Genomic DNA, 18011 nt, shown 5'->3' with positions numbered 1-18011 from the left:
GCAAAAAGGATTTCTTCATGCTGAGATTGTATAACCAGTGTGAATGCAATAGTCAATATAATACCCCCAGCTAGCAAAGCAGCCATTTGTTTCATGTTATCACACAGGCACAAGCAAGGTTAATATATAATGTTAATTCAAGATGTATACAAGCAGCTTGTGCAGCTGGAAATGAAACATGGGCAGGGGCAGAATTGACCAGAATTAAGTGTCCTAAGGTACTAGTCATTTGCATTGACATGAGTCTAGTTGCATTCAAATAGTAACACAAGAGCTAACTGAGCTAAAAGCTAAGATGGTACTATGAGCAGTGCTAGACACCGCACCTTAGAAACACATAATTTCTGATAAAGTTTGAAGTAGCTTTGCCAGGTTGATACTTTGACTCCATCGAATAAATTGCGAGGAGAGATTACACACACTAGATCTGCATTTCCTGGAATTTATAATGGTAAAGGATAATTTGATTAAAATGTCAAGATATGTTGGATGTTAGATTGGTTTGAAGGAAACTATTTCTGCTGGTTAGGAAGTCTAGGACTAGGGGGCATTGTATAACAATTGGAATTACTTTGAGGGTGACATCAGAAGAGAAAACATTTCAAGACAGGGTCGTAAAAGTTTGGAAATTTCTTCCATAAATGCTAAATTAATTGTTTATTTTATCTGAGATTGATTGTTTTTGTTCATCAAGTGTATAAAAGGATATGTGATTCACTAGTAGTGTCGCTATCTCTGAGAGAGGTGGCCTGAATTCAGGTCCTACCCATTCCAGAGGTGTGTAATAAAATTTTGTACACGTTATAGGAAATATATCTATAAGGGGGTACATGCTAAAGACAGAGTTAAGTCACAGGTGGCTGTAAACCTAAGTAGCACAACAGGCTTGATGGGCAAAGTGGTCTTCTCCTGTTCTTTAGTTCCAACATTTCTAATCCTGAAACAGTTCCCATCAACACAGAGGACAACTCGATGTAAACCTTTCTGAGAGATTAGCAGCAACAAATTACTGTCACTCTTTTCAAAAGCAAAACTAATCAAATACAAGTCATAGAGTCAACATCATTCTGACTACATCCAAATTGGCCAATCGCTCTTTGACATTTCAAATCTTAAATAAGGAAAGAGGAACAGTCCCATTTCTGATGAAGGGCATATGCCCAAAACATTGACTCTCCTGCTTCTCGGAAGATGCCTGACCTGCTCTGCTTTTCCTATGCCACCCTTTTCAAGTTGAACAGTCCCACTGGCCTGATGTAGCAATTGTCTGTTCATCACAGTACAGAATACTTTAGGGCCAAGCAGTTGCCTTCAGAATGGATGAATATTTGACTGAGCTGGTCATGATTCATTTTGCTTACCAAAGCCAAAGAGAATCTACAATACCAAATATTATCACTGAGGAGTCGAGGCATGTAACTTAGCTGGAAAGCTGAAAACTGAAATATAAGATTGCACATTGCCTACTGCAAAAGACAGCTACATAATAAGAGAAGAAAAACCTGCTTTTATGTAGCACCTTCAGATTGTCTCCCTGAGTGCATTATATCCATTTAGGTTTTTTTAGAAGTGTTGTAATGTAGGTGACATAGTAACCATTTGCTGCAACAAGCTCTCACATGGAACAGTGAGGCAATGACTGGATAATTTGCTCTTCTTAATGGTGTTTGATAAGAAACGAATATTGACCAGGACAGAATGGAGGATTCTCCGATTCTACCTATTCCCTTTTAAATATTGCCTTTAAACCCATCTGGGCAGAATAAACACTGGAATGTGGCCTGATGAATGGCTAATGGAATTTCAAATTAGCAAATTAAAGGTACTGCAATTAGAGAGGCAAAGCAGACTGTGGGAATACAAGCAAACTGTCTCTAGGTAACCAACAAGAGAAACCTCCGGCAGTAGGTGGATAGTTTACTAAAATCAACAGTATAGTGAGTGTCAGCAATAGGGAAAGTCAACCAGTTTGTGAAATATCTAAGGATAAAGGACAAATCTCCAGAGATGCTGTTAAATATGTACAAGGCATAGGTATGATCACACCTGCAGTAATGTGTACAGTTCTGCTCACCATTCTACAGCAAGGATGTCCAGATATTAGATGCAACACAGAAAAGTACACCTTGGAACATCTGAGCCATAAGGCGATGTTGAGAAGGCGAGCACAGAAGAACAGACAATTGAGCTGTTATAATTTGTTGGAGAAACCCACAAACTCTAGAAGTAGGGGACATGGTTTAAGCTTAGAAGTGAAAAGGGAGATATCTTAAAAGTTTTGTTCAGAGAGTGTTGAATAATTGTGAAATGGACAGACCAAGAAGGTTAAAAGAAATTCAAGCTAATTAATTAGGTATTTAAGGGAGTGAATGATTGAGTTATTAATTATTGCAAGTGCAGTCTTTCCAGTCTTATATATTCCTATATTCCTTTATTCACTCATTCTGCTGGTATGATTTCAGTCATCAATACTACTTTAGAAACAAAAATATATCTTGCAGGATATCAGACTGAAATGAACTTTTGCTCTCTGTTAACGCCGCTGGCTGTTGGGCTATGTCACTCGGCATAGTCCCATAAGCAAGAGACAAGTGTTCTGCTCTTTAAACACTGAGTTCACGTACAGCAGAATATTCACATCTGATCATTGTGAAATGATTGCCTCCTCCAATCTCCACCCACCTCCCACTTCCTCAATCCATCACCCAGAGAATAATGGGCTGCAGTAAACAATGAAAGAAAAAGGTTTTGACATGTGTTCAGCATGGACCAGTTTTTGGTCAGCATGGACCAGTTTGGGCCAAAGGGCCTGTCTCCATGTTATAGAGCTCTATGATTCTATGGCTGTATGTGCTATTGGGCATGGAGAAAAGATACAATAAATTGTAACTAAGAGATGGTCTGATAATGCATAATGAAGCAGGTTAAAATTACACTTTAATATGTGTGAATTGTTTCCTTCCAAATGAAAGACAGTTGTGAGTTTGGATCTTCAGGTCTTTAATAATTTATGTAACATGTACATGCACTTTACTGAAATTGAACTATACAGAAGGCCATGACTTAGCAGCAAATAATGCAGTCCCCTTGTCTAAACTAATTCTGCTATGCCCTTTGATCAACTTGCTCCCAGCTGTTGCATTTGTTTGAGAGGTCACTTTGTAAAAGAACACAGATATTCTGAAGCTCTTAATCTGCTATCTGATCTCACACTAAATGTAATTTAGCTAATTGTGTGATTGAAAATAAACAGTGACCATATGCACATTGTCACTACAAAGTTTCAGATTTTTGTATTGATCAATGCACAGGAAAGCAATGCTGTGTTTTAGATAAACCAAGTAATAACATTAGAAAATAGAAGAAAAAACAAAGTGTATACTGAGAATTGGTCATTAGCTCACCAAACCCACATCCTTAAAATTACTTATTATAAACTGTCCAAATTTAATAATTGCCAATTATTAAATAATGCACACTTTAATGGGGATCTGCTGGAATATAATTTAAACATTGTGTTTTAATCAAAAGATCTGCATAAAATATTGTACTCCATCAAATTAAAGCATTTCAAAATCAATATTCAACAAAACAACGATCAAAAACATTCCTTCAATTACAATAAAACATATAGTATAATGGTGCAATTTATCATAGAATGGGCTGGAAATGATGAATAAGTCAAGTAAGAGCGGTGAATCTCTCTAAAATATAGGCACAAACACCAAAATAATGTGGAGAGGGTGAACATGAAAAGGTTCTAATGAAGAGTCACCAGACTTGAAATGTCAACTCTCCTTTCTCCCCATAGATGCTGCCAGACCTGCTGAGTTTCACCAGTAATTTGTGTTTTTTTAATTCTCTTGAGGAGCATGGGCATCACCAGCTTGCCAGCATTTATTACCCATCTTTAGTTGCCCTAGAGAAGGTGGTGATGAGCTGTCTTCTTAAGCAGCTGCAGTCCATGTGCTGTAGGTAGACTCAGAATGCCCTTATAGAGGGAATTCCAGGGATATGACCCAGTGACAGTGAAGGAACAGCAATATATTTCCAAGTCAGGATGGTGGTATTCCCATGACATTGCTGCCATTGTCCTTCTAGATGGAAGGGTTTGTGGGTTTGGAAGGTACTATCTAAGGATCTTTGGTGAATTTCTTCAGTGCATCTTGTAGATAGCAGCAGTGTGTACTGAATGTCAGTTGTGGAGTGAGTGGATGCTTGTGGATATGGTGCCAATCAAGTGGGCTGCTTTATCCTGGATGGTGTCAAGTTTCTTGAGTGTTCTTGGAAATGTACCCACCCATGCAAGTGAGGAGTATTCTGCCACACTCCATACTTGTACCTTGTAGATAGTGGACAAGCTTTGGGAGTCAGGAGGTCAGTTACTCGTCATAGTATTCCTAGTCTCTGACCTGCACTTGTTGCCACTATATTTACATGGGAGGTCTAGTTGATTTTCTGGTCAATTGTAATCCCCATATTGTTGATAGTGGGTGATTCAGTGACAGTAACACAATTGAATGTCCCCAGTAGTTAGATTGTCTGTTATTGGAGATGGTCATTGCTTGGCATTTGTGTGTTACAAATGTTACTTGCCACTTGTCAGCCAAAGCCTGGATATTGTCCAAACCTTGTTCATGCTCTGTGTCAGTATCTGAGGAATCATGAATGGTACTGAACATTGTGGAATCATCGGTCAACATCCCTGACCTTATGTTGGAAAGAAGGTCAATGATGAAGCAGCTGAAGATGGATGGGCCTACGACACTGCCCTGAAGAATTCGTGCAGAGATGTTCTGGAGCTGAGATGACTGACCTCCAACAACCACGGCTATCATCCTATGTGTGTCAAGTGTGACTCCACTCACTGAAGAGTTTGCCCCCTGACTCTCATTGTGTCCAGTTTTGCTAGGGCTCCTTGATGCCACTTTGTATCTTGAAAGGATTACCTGCCATCCTGCCAAAAATATTTTGTATACTCAATACTGCCTTATTCTCCACCTCTAAATTCTGGAATTCCTCTTGCTGTTCCCCCCAAACTCAAATCTATATTTATGGTTGCATGTTTGAGCTAGTAACAGGACATTACCAACATTTCCCTTAATTTAACTATCTAATCTTTTTGCAATCTCCACTGACAAGTATTAGAGAATAAATCCTGGTTCTGGATTCTTGGTCACTGATACAAGATTGGTCATGATCCAGAAAGGTTTGTTATCAGATGGTGTTTACACATGGGGAGCTGAGAGAAATCCATGGATGTACATTTGGAGGGGTTTCATCACCTGTTTCTTGTCAGAAACCTTTACTGAAGGATGTGGTTCACAAAAAGGTGCAAGATGACAACATCACTGATGATCTGGTATACATCCACATTGGTAATATGCCTTGGATTAGAATGTGCTTCAGTCACAATTTTCAAATGGATCAATTGAGCCTGCATGGTAATTACTAAAATGTAGATTACCACAATGGGATTGGTGAACCCAAAAGTTCCAAGAGGGAATCCTGAGGTTCTCCAAACTAATTAGATTTCCAACTCTCTGCAGCCATGCACCATAAGTAGAATATTTACAGAATTCTACATTACTAGTTTTCCTGCAATTTCTTCTTTAATCTCAGAATATGATTTCTGTACTTCTATCCTTACATATACAGTAAGCCATTTTTCAATGATAACACTGTTTTCATCTGGTTCCATCTTTTTGAAGTGACAGTGAAGGACACTCTATGCTTTGAGACCTTTGCATAGATTAGTTTTGAATTTCATTGCCCTGAACAGCCAATGGCATTCTGTTTTCTTTTCTGGGTGGAAAGAGGATTAAAATCAATGCTGAGAGTCAAGGTCAATTTTGTAATGACAACCTCTGTTGACAATGATGCACTGTGACATGCTGTGTCAATGATGCTAACATATTGTATGTTTCCAAGCAATGTCTAAGAATTTGCAGCAATGTATCAGTGACAATATGCACTTTTAGCTTATTATTCACTCTCCTGAGCTCCCCGACCACCTCGTTAACCAACAAGATGATCAGTTTTGAAGAAAATATGCATATAGGTTTACTAATCATTTGTCAGCCCTTTATTTAACCATGAGGGTCATCAGCACCCATTAAATTTCCACAGAATAATAACCTTGTGTGATTGTTCCCCACACCCAGCTCACTAGCTATTGGAAACCAAGGTGAATGACAGTATCCCACTGCTTTTCAGCAGAGTATAGGCCATGAGTCATATCTTCTGAATATATGCCTGAGCTCCCTTCCAGGTAGGGCTACGGCCCATTAAGGTACTAGGAAGTTGTTTTTCTTTTAAAGCTATTTAAAATAACAAATAAGCTCATTTCCCACCTGGAGGATGTTGGGCTAATCATCAAATTAGGCTCTCAGTTCTCTTTGAATGCTGCTCTTGCATCATCCACTAGGGGGTGCATATGACCATTCAGAACCAAAATGACTATTTTTTCCTTCTCCCTTTTCTTCTAACACAGCTCAGGTAGGGTGTCATCAACACAAACCCGGTGCCTCCCACTGCTCTGAAGTATGCCAGTGAATGCAGTAAATTCAGAAAGATCAGCTCTTAGCAATCTCTCAGACTCCACTTTGTATTGTACACCTGTTGAACATTTGCAATAACCTTTTGTCCCATCACATTTCAGTTAAAAAGATACAATGCATTTCAAAGTACTCAAGAAAGAACTAAATAACATACTGACAGGTTGCTCAGTTCAAATGTCCCAGTTGCGTGCTGTGTTTTACAGGGAGGGAGCAGCAGGACTAAACATTGCGTGCAACAACTGCTGTTTACTTCAATTCCCAAATTACTCAAATAAATCCCTCGTGAACATCGGCAATTAAGAAAGTGCTTTTCACCACAAACTCAATCCTATACTTGATAATCCGTTCCGGGTACATGGGGGTGATTTCTTGCATCTTGGCCGTGTTCCTGCTGACTGTGACTACTGTGAAATTAGAATATTAACAGTTCAGTTTTGAGTTGATTATGAGGTTATTGTATTAATTTTGACTGATGCAAGCAAAAGCTTCAAGTAAACCTGGCTATCTGATCTAGAACTATTTAAACAGCTTGTCTTCAGTTGTTTATTTTCAAATTTCAGGAAAGAAGAACTACAATCTCATGGACAGCATTAATGAAGTGGCACACAATTAATATCTTCAAAGAATGAAACAGTGGCACAGTTAGATCTTTATACAGTTTCTTGACAATGAACTAATAATAAGACCTATTTGGCGGTAAAAAAGAAGTTTCAGAATCGAAATTATCCATTGATTCCAGAAAATTTCCCAGATATCCTTACAACCCTCATGGCTCTGGTGCCAATATAATCCATATACATCTAACCTGCCAAAGTAAAAAGTCAAGTTTATTTAAAAAAATCAAAAGGAGATCTTGGTTGGAATTCACACAAGAAAGCAGGGCTCTGCTCACATTCACAATGAATTGTTTTCTTTTGCTATTTCAAAAGTAAGTTATCCATTGAATTATAAATTGCTGCTTTACACACTTATGTTCACCTCTCCTCCAAACACATTTTTCTGTTCTTCGTCCTGTTTTCTCATCATCAGTGATATTTTTCAGATCTTATGAAAATGCATCAAAACCAATCAAGTGGATGTCATTTCTGACTAATCTGTACTACCATAGCTACTCTCAGCTGGAACAGTGCAATGGGCACTGAAAGGTCTGAGCCAAGAATAGCAAGAATATCTGGTAGACAAGCAGGAGGCTGGAAAAACACAGCAGGCCAGGCAGCATCAGGAGATGGAGAAATCAGGAAGATCTTGATCAGACAGGCTGATCAGAATGGGCTGAGAAGTGGCAGATGGAGTTTAATTTAGATAAACACGAGGTGCTGCATTTTGGAAAAGCAAATCAGAGCAGGACCTATACACTTAATGGTAAGGTCCTAGAGAGTGTTGCTGAACAAAGAGACCTTGGAGTGCAGGTTCATAGCTCCTTGAAAATAGAGTCACAGGTAGATAGGATAGTGAAGAAGGTGTTTGGTATGCTTTCCTTTATTGGTCAGGGTATTGAGTACAGGAGTTGAGAAGTCATGTTGCAGTTGTACAGGACATTGGTTAGGCCATGTTTGGAATATTGCGTGCAATTCTGGTCTCCTTCCTATTGAAATGATGTTGTAAAACTGGAAAGGGTTCAGAAAAGATTTACAAGGATGTTGCCAGCATTGGAGGATTTGAGCTATAAGGAGAGGTTGAATAGGCTAGGGCTGTTTTCCCTGAAGCTTTGGAGGCCGGGGGGTGACCTTATAGAGGTTTATAAAATTATGAGGGGTATGGATAGGATAAATAGGCAAAGTCTTTTCCCTGGGGTGTGGGAGTCCAAAGCTAGAGGACTTAGGTTTTGGGTGAAAGGAGAAAGATATAAAAGGGTCCTAAGGGGCAACTTTTTCACGCAGAGGGTGGTACATGTATGGAATGAGCTGCCAGAGGAAGTGATAGAGTCATGTACAGTTGCAACATTTAAAAGGTATCTGGATGCGTATATGAATAAGAATGGATTAAAGGGATATGGGCCAAGTGCTGGCAAATTATGTTGGGATATTTGGTCAGCATGGATGAGTTGGACCACAGGGTATGTTTCCGTGCTGTGCATCTCTATTACCATCTGACTCTAAGTTAATGTTTCAGGTGTAAGCTTTCTTCAGTATGGCAAAAATATCTGGCAGGTTCAACTATGCCATCTCTCCTGCTTGAATGGTCCACTGCCATTTTCTGTCTAACCTTGACAGGATTGGCTGACGAGCGCACAGAATCATATTCTAGCTCAAGACAGTAGCTTCCAGAGAGTCGAGAAATATGAAGAGAAAAGTTGATATATTTTCTCAGCATTGTTTGCATTTGATATATTTGATACCACAACAGTCAAGATTTTTGAATATATTCAATTAAAGCAGAATATATTAAATTAATTCTGCATATTTGATGTATAAAATTTAACCATATGCCATATGATTACTATGATTGAATGGGGGCAGGAATGCCTTTTTTTTTCCTTTCTGGCCTATTTGAGTGCATGTCCTGTAGCCTGATGAGAGGTCACAGTAAGGTCAAATCAATGTTATCTGAATCTGCAAATACAAAGGATGAGGTATTCTGATTTCGGAATTTTTAATACAAGGAGCAATAACCTATTTAAAAGTACCAGCTTGAAAATCCAAAAGAGGTCAAACCAAATGAGGAAGATACACTGCAAACTCATTCTTAGAATGCTGGTTGGAAATAGGAAAATAATATACTGGCCCTCATTCTCTTCCAGTCCCACTTAGAGAGCAGAATTAGCCCTTAACAGCAAGATTAGCAATTACTTGGCCTTCATGAGAAGGATTGGCAAGGCTGTAATTTGGAACTCTGACTTGAATATTGAATGAAATTCAAAGGAGAAAAAAGTTTCACTGTTTATTTTAACAGCCTTTGTTTTTAGAAATGTCCTCATCAGCTGTACAACAAGAATAATCTTTCAGCCTTGTGGCAAGATTTCCTCAGGATAGCTATCACCATGCCAACCATCTTGATGCATCTGATATCTAATTCTAGATATGGGTACAACCAGCAATCATTAACCAGGAACTTTGGCAATGGTCCAATCCCATTGTGAGGCTGACTGCTTCTCCTGGATGTCCAATCCCATCCTTGAATCAAACCTCCATCTCAGTCTGGTCCTGGATCATGATGTGAGCTGGTATGAGCACAATGGTTGAACACCTATGAATCCAATCCAGAAAAGATAGTTGGACACATCCTAAATGCCACAAGCTTAACTTTATGGATTTTGGTCCTGGGAGAAAAGATTGAATCCTGGGCCACATGCTAGCAAATGGAACTAGATTAGTTTAGAAAATCTGGTCAGCATGAACAAGTTGGATCAAAGGTTCTGTTTCAGTGCTGTACATCTCTATGACTCTATGTATCTCCTGGGATTCTGGAGGACTGTGTTGAAGCAGAAGGTGACCAGAGCTCTGAGGTATAAGAATGAGTGTGATAGATTGTGATAGAGTGTGAATTGTGATAGATGTCCCCCCAGCCTGCATTTTCTAAGCAATTCTTCTTCAATCCCTTCTTGTTACTTGCTGATACTTAACAGTGTATTTTATATTATCTTTAGCCCACTTCATATGACTTTGTGCTTTTCAGGTGTGTGTACACCATTGAAATCTCATAAACTGCCCTTGAGCAAACTAACAATTAACTGTAAATCTCCAAATCACACCCAGATTTTCATTTGACCATCAAGATAAACATTCTTCACTTTGTAGGCACAGTCCTTGTATTTGTGGAACTTCTAAAATATTTATAATGACTTGCCCATTTCATATCTCATTAAGGTATTTCTGATGTGATTCTGGTGTCCTGTAAATAATTAAACTGGGTAAATTCCAGTAATCCCACATTCTCAAGAATGAACTGCACTTATTGAGCATGCCTATTGGACAATCAAGATTAAATACGTACTGCTCTGCTTAGAAAGCCACTTTGATAGTGTACAGAAATTATTTGTGGTATTAATTTATTTTTGGTCAGCCAGCTGCCCAACTAATGCCTCAGTGAATCATTCCAGACAAGTGAACTCAATTTTCTTGGTGAGTATATATAGAATATTCTAAAGAGCATTTCAAATGTTATAGAAGGGTGTGGGGTGTTAGCTCTGTTAGTTAGGTATGATGCTCAAGAAAGTTTGATATAAAATAAAGCCAACAGTATGGGTTTGATCCATGGACTGCCTGTGGGAGTTCATGGAAGCCTTACCTCCTCTCCTTACCCATGTCTATAAAGGTTTACCCTCAAGCTATGCATTACCAATTAACTGATTGTGTCTCTGTAATGGAGAGATGTGTATGGTCTTTTTGTGGATTATATCTCCTTACTGTTGTAGGGGACCATGCCTGTGAATTTGCACATCACTAAGCCCGGAAACAACTTTAGCTAATCTGACTTATTAGCGATTGAGGCATGACTGTTGGTCATTACACCAGAACTTCCTCTTCAAATAGTGCCATGGAACATTTTACATCCACATGAGCAGACAAATAGATTAACAACTCACCCAAAAGCTGGCTCCCCAACAGTGTGGCAATCCCTCAGTACTTCACTGAAATGTTAGTCGAGATTATTTACTCTAGTCTTTGCAGAGTGAATGAGTGGAGGCTGAAACTTCATAAAATCAGGAGCAATTTGACTTTCTTCTGTGGTTTTAAAACACTTTCTATATATTCTATTTCATTTGGTGCAGACAGTTTGGAATGATGAGATAAGATGATTTTATTGAAACATGTATGGCCCTGGAAGGACGTGATAGAGTGAATGCTGCACAATATGTTGTCCACCACCACTAACAAACTAAAATCCCGGAATCACACCCAGTTTCTCATTTGGACATCATGGTGGCATTCTTCAATTTGTAGGCACAGTCTTTGGTTTTGTGGAATGAATGAAACATTGCCATTGTTGACTACTCCTACTTCAAATTGATAAACATAAAATATAACGACTTGTGCATTAAACTGAAAATCTTATCTTAAACGTTCCCTTTTCACTTTGTTTACACCTGAAAGTCATTGGCAACTCTTAAAGATTTAGTCACTTTCCTGGACAAATAAAAGGTCTGCCACAGGCCTCTGAAATTCACTTTGATTCCTTCTCAGTGTTCTACCTCTTTTCCAAAGTATGAAATTTCACTGGAATTCTTCCATTACCTTTTAGCTCTGTACCTCCAGTTTCTCTTCAGAACTTTATGACTATGGATTTCTCAGCTCAAATTTAGGCTTCATTAGGCTTCGTTGCATTTATCAGTGTGGGCATTGCAGAATAAGCCAGTATTTATTACCCATCCCTACTTGTCCTGGAATGGTGATGATGAACTTCCCTCTTGAAATGTTTCAGTCCTTGATGTGTCGGGTCACTCACAATACAGTCAGGAAGGGATTTCCAAGATTTTGACCCAGCAACAGTGAAGAAATTGTCGTAGTCACGACGATATGTGGCTTGGGTGGGACTTTGCAGGCGGTGGTGTTCCCATGAATCTACTGTCCCTGTCCTTCTAGATGATTGACGTCATGGGAACTAAGGTGCATTTGGAGTCTTGGATAAATTGCTGCATTGCCTATAGTAACAGTGGTTAATTGAGTTGTCCTTGGTAAATTCTTAGATTAATTAACCTTTAGCATCAACATCAATCATTGTGACTCTGGGACCATCCGGATCATTTCTATTTCTACTACAGTCAGAGGAATTTTCCTCTGACTTACTGTCTACAAAATTTCCTGATTAAATGAAGGCAGTCGGCCTTTCGCCCTTCTAACTCTGACCTTATAATGTACACACAAATCCTATTGAACTGCCATTATTTGAGGTACTCCAGCATCATCTAAAGGCCAGCATTTAAATTACTCTTGCAAATGTAATCATCCAAAACTAAAAATCACCTCTAAAATATTAATAAAATCTGGATGACTGTAACAACTGATAAATTCAAAATTGAATGCAGCATCTGCCTTTTATACTCAGAAGCAGGCACTAATTACCAATATGAAATCTCTCGTCCTTTACTGCTCCTTTTTGGTTGTTCCTGCTGAGTCCATGTTCTCTCCACAAGACCAAATTTGGCTAATATCTGATGATTCTAGTGGCAGAAATGCACCTGGCAGTCAGACCAATGTGATAGCTGTCTGCCAGATGCCTCTATGCATAAGCCAAGAGCTTCCTCACCTTATTTTCATGCTCACAATATCTTGGATTAGGAAATCACATGATTTATTGTGTTTTTGTTTTTGTCAAGAGCTCGTCCAATTCACTTTTGCTTTTAGTGAGTTTGGCAGTGATCATGAGAGACAGAATAATTAATTTTATGTGTCAAATCAGAAATTATTTCTGTACACAAGGAAAGAAAAACGAAAATGCAATTATAGAACACCTTTCGCAACATTGCAAAGCCAAGTAAGCATTTTTAAATTGTAATCACTTTTGTAATGTGAGGGAACACAGAAGCAAATTGCTCACAGCAAGGACCATAAGCAGCAATGAAGTAAGAGACCAGATCATTTGCTTTTGTGACCTTGATTGAGGGATGACTTCTCACCAGGAAACAAGGGAGAACACTGCTTCTTCTCAAATAATGCCAACGGGTATTTTAAATCTATCTGAAAGGGCAGCAGGAAACCAAGGTTGCACATCTCCTCCAAAAGATTGACCCTCAAACACTGTACTGCAGCACCCTCTTAGTATTGTACTGATATCCCTGAACTAAGACTTGAACACATTATCTTTTAACTAAAAGAGGAAAGTTTCTTCACTGAACCAAGGCTGACATATCCATTAATACCATCACACATTAACGTGTTTAGTATGTTCCAATAGCATAATAGTGGTATACTGGGAAGGGTGAAAGCTGCATACCTGGCCCAGAAAATACAGCAGGTAACAGCTGTGGAGCCTGAACATTAACCAGTTTGTTCATTTTTGTTCGTGGGGGGAAGGGGGTGGAGCAGATGTTTTGCACATTATGTGTGACAACAAGTTACATTGAGTGATGTCAGCAATAAACAACAGCTTCATTCACATAATGCCTTTAATAAAGGAAAAATCCCAAGGTGATGCAAAAAGAAACAGGCTGAGCCAAAGCTGGAGGTAAGAGGTGGAGTAATCAAAATGCCCAAAGAAGTTGATTTTTAGGGAGAGACTTTAGGGCAGCAAGAAAAGAGGAGGCAGACACCTTAATGGAGCAAATCCCAGAGAGATGGGGGCAAAGGTGACTGAAGCTAATTGTCAGGTGAAGAGTCCTCCCAGAGGCACAGATTTTGGAATGGGGAATATAGGGTTATAGCTGAAGTTGCAATCAATCTAATTCATCCTAAGAAGGGAGCTGCAGAGATAATTTACATCAATGATGAGGATACAAAGTTACACTTGGGAATAGAAAACAATGACCAGTCTTCTAATTAGTTGGACTAATTTATGACTAGGTTTAGTTGGAGGACAGATCTCACAAAGCCACCACAGACAAACTACGGTGAACTGAGGCCAGCACAAATCAGATAAACATGACATGACAGCAGATCTCCTGATGTGAGTGCTAAATTATGCTTAACAAATGCTAGATATTCGGCAGTGACATAGAGAAGTTGAGAGAAGTGGAGGAATGGTAGAGGAAATATGTGACATATGCTGTCACCAAGCGATTGTTTCCAGATGAGGAAGAGGAGGCCAATAATAATTCTGCAGAGGATATCAAGTTTTGCAAGAAACCATCACCAGTAACATTGATGAAGGTGAAGAATGAATTAGGACAGGAGCACTGCCTGAAGGACCCCTGAGTACATGATAAAAAAACAGGCAGAAATATCACAAAGTTTGCCTGATATCCGGAAGCTATAGATTCATTTGATCTACAGATTAACTCCGTTTAACTTGAGGTCCGTATGAGAAAGAGACAAAATTGTTAAATAGAGGTGAATTTATCATCAAGATACAGTTTTGAGAAAAATTTGAAATCCAGTGCTTGAGAATTAATTGATTTTTATACAGCATTCTGAAATTCTAATGTAACCTTAATGCCATTCTTGAAGACAGTACTAAGGAAGTTGCCACATTATTGATTCTCGGTTTAGTGCACAGTTGGAAGTATTTTCTCATTATTGCATTAGATCCTAATGATGGAAAAAGATGAAATACATCTTTGTGATAAACTCAGAAAAGTTAACTTTCTTTTATGTTCATTGTGATGAATTATATTGAATTTATATAAAATTCTACATGATCCAACATCGCAGCATGTTAGAGTGAGCATTCTCGTTGAATATTTAGCTGTCAGCTGTTCCATTCTCCAATGTCCTCGAAAACAGAACTCTAATTTCTTTCAACACATTCAGCTCTTAATAATGTGGGAAATCAGAGAGCAGTGCACAATTTAGACTGCTTGCCACAGTTATTTCTTATGCCAATTCTTCACTGTTAAGCACACTCTCAAAATCTCACGGCACACAGTTCACAGTCTGGCATCTCTGCAGCTTTGAACGATTACTTTTATGCGATAACCAATAATTTCAAATTCTACAACAGTTAAGTTAAATGTCAGCTTTCAAATATTTACCATTACGATTCAAACATCTGCCGATTGACTATATGCAGAAATCTTAACCAGAGATAGGATGGAATAACACATAATCGTGGAAAAAAAGAGGTCTACAGTGCAGAAAAAGGCCCTTTGTGCCTGAAGTCTGTGATGGTCAGAAACAACCACCTAACTATTCTAATCCCATTTACAAGTAATCCAATCTCCAAGGAAACTCTATGGATATTGACCACAATGAGTTAATAATGAGAAATCTATTTGAGACACAAGATGGTAAGTGTTGGGGATTTGAGAATGTTACTCCATACTGCCACCTAGTGACCATACCTATGATATACCATGACAGATGACAGCAAAATTCAATGTAAAAATATACCAATTTATAATGTAAATACTGACAGGAGTTATGAATGTCATTTTAGGAAATAGAGTTCGAAGCAGGAAGTTTGCTACACAGGTTTGTTCTAATAACAAAAAGGTAACTAGGAATTTTAGCAAAACTTCAAATGCTTCTGCCAAACTATGCAATTTCAAAGAAAACAATGTTAAATTAACACTCCCAGGAGTTCCATATCGGCTGGACAATAGGCCTGAGCTATGAGTCCAATTATTGCTATCTTCAAATGCCGGTTTTAATATTAAAAACCCTGTGGTATTCTGATCAGTGGATAAGAAAGGGGGCGCCTGGAGCTCTCAAATAGTTAGAGACCAATGCTCGTTTATTATGGCCAAAGGTTTCTTGCGGAAAGGTCTGGGAAAACTCTTGCCAAATTCAGCAGCAGAGAAATCTCTGGGGATTGTTGAGGATTACAGATTTTAGAGCTGCTGAACAAGATTTCGATGCTGAAACCAGATAGAGTGTTGAAACTGGGGGGTACTGATTTACCGAATTCATACAGTTGCACGGATTGAGTCCTAAACTACTAATGTCATCGCAACTGCACTCCACAGTGTTTAGTCAGGCCAAGTGTCAATACATGAGGTTTTCAGCACCACGGAGAGATCCCTAGCTTTGCTCAGTAAATACTGCATGTGACTAAATTGGCACCAACAGTATGTGGTAACCAATAGATCAATATCGTGTACATCACAGCCTGTTTAGTGCATATTTGTGGAGCAAGCCAATTATCTGCCAAAACGTCGCACTTTATTTGCAAATTCTCACTGCAGATAAATTAGCCTGTGATTTGGAGCCCTCAGTTAAGGTTTACCGCTCTCTGTATAGGGGAGGGAGGAATAGCCCGCTTACGCAAAGCATTTGCTCAAAGTTTCAGATTTAATCAGAATAACAAGTAAAACAAAAATGCTTTCGGTTTCACTCTCTGCTGCCTTGGCCAGTAAAGTGAACAAGTTTTTTGTTTTGTGATAGACTTGTTTCAGAGCTCCAGCTGTTTTTATAATGAAGTTAGTCTTTCGATCTGTGGGGGCTTTATTAGCGTGGCACCGCCAAGGTTTTAAGCACTTTCAACGAGCTTTGCACAACCATCGATTGTACCACTGTATAAATCTATACCATTGTTTAAGCAGAGGGAACGTTTCTGCCACAGTAACAATCTAACAGAAATCTGTCCGGAATATTCAAGGAGGGAGCGGACCCTGATACCGTCTCAGCAAGAGGCTGACGAGACCCCGTTAGTTTCTCGGGCAACTCAAACGAGCAGAACTTCCGACTAGGTTTAACATGACAAAGGGAAAGTACTGCAGATGTTGGAAATCAAAACAAGAACAGAAATTGCTGGAAACACTCTGCAAGTCTAGCAGCATCTGTGCAGTAAAAGCAGCGTTGACGGAGAGCTGCGGGTAAATCTTGTCATCGGCATATCTGACCTGAATAAGGACATGTCGCCGGGTTCAGTCCGGAAACACATTATCTTCACCTTTCTCTCATTTAAATCAACTCTCCGACTAAACATCTCTTTCAGTTCAACGCTTAATAGTTTTCCTACTGGTGCCTTTCAGAATTCCAGTGAGGATTTAATAACTTCTTTCATACAGTTACACCTTCAAAGTGAACTCTGGAACCTCATTCACTTACCCAGCAAAAGAACTAGCTTCAACAAAACATAAACCGATCCGAGGCGAGTGTCCATGGCAGCAGCAGCAGCAGCAGCAGATTTATCTTTTTGGTGCTAACCCGTTGGAAGCCAAATGCCACGTTAAATAATTTAAAAATAATCCCCTGAAAGCTTCCAGGAGCTGGGATTGGAAGGAGGGATGAGCCCAGAACCACGCCTCCTGCCAGCAGTTTCTGCACTGAGCTCTCCAGGGATGGGACCTTTCACGTAATAACCGCCCGGCCGCCGGATTAAAAACTCAGTGATTTCGTTTGGCTGCCGATGTGAAATCCGCCCTGTTGAGGGATTTAATGCGACTCGCCTGGCTCACGGTTTATCTCTGGGCTGAATTTTCAACTTTGTGGCAACGCTTTGAACGAGCTGGTTCCTGAAAGCGAGCCGAGGGACTTGTCTGTGAAAGCAGTTGCTGCTGCTCTCTGCTTTCTTAGGGGGCGAGAGGTCACTGCTGGCAACAGACTTCCCACATCAAACTGATAATTAATCTATTGCTTTATTACTGTTGTCTTTAAGTTGCTTTGGACTTAATTTCACCATTAAATTCTGCCTACGAACGTGGGCAGGGGTAAGTGGCAGGGAGTTCTCCAAGTAACTGATCCTCCTGAGGACAGACCCAGTGAGGACCAGAGGCTGGTGCAGTCCTGGTGCCTGTTTAGCTACATCTCACCAACCACCTCCCCCGCGAAGGTTCAGGCCGTTCAAATTGACTGCAAACTGGTTGTTGATACACTTTATGTACATCTCCAGTCAGCATTTCCTAAATCTCCGTTGGATTCTTTTGTCTGGTAGCCATTCCCTATGGCTGCATGCAGTAAGCGAGATGGGATAGAC

General features: G+C 39.5%; 1 protein-coding gene across 1 annotated transcript in view; it reads right to left on the bottom strand.

Annotated features, from left to right (window-relative positions):
• Nucleotides 1-17180, bottom strand: part of nrn1la (neuritin 1-like a) — a 36590-nt gene extending 19410 nt beyond the window's left edge. The window contains exon 1 of the mRNA XM_043707472.2: nt 17144-17180. The gene's annotated coding sequence lies outside the window, so the exon portion shown is untranslated. The remainder of the gene's footprint in view (nt 1-17143) is intronic.
• Nucleotides 17181-18011: the final 831 nt, after the last annotated feature.

This window comes from Chiloscyllium plagiosum, unplaced genomic scaffold, assembly GCF_037043375.1.
Source record: "Chiloscyllium plagiosum isolate Xiang-an unplaced genomic scaffold, Cpla_swu_hap1 HiC_scaffold_17, whole genome shotgun sequence".
NCBI lineage: Eukaryota > Metazoa > Chordata > Chondrichthyes > Orectolobiformes > Hemiscylliidae > Chiloscyllium > Chiloscyllium plagiosum.
This window is presented reverse-complemented; position numbering and strand designations above follow the sequence as displayed.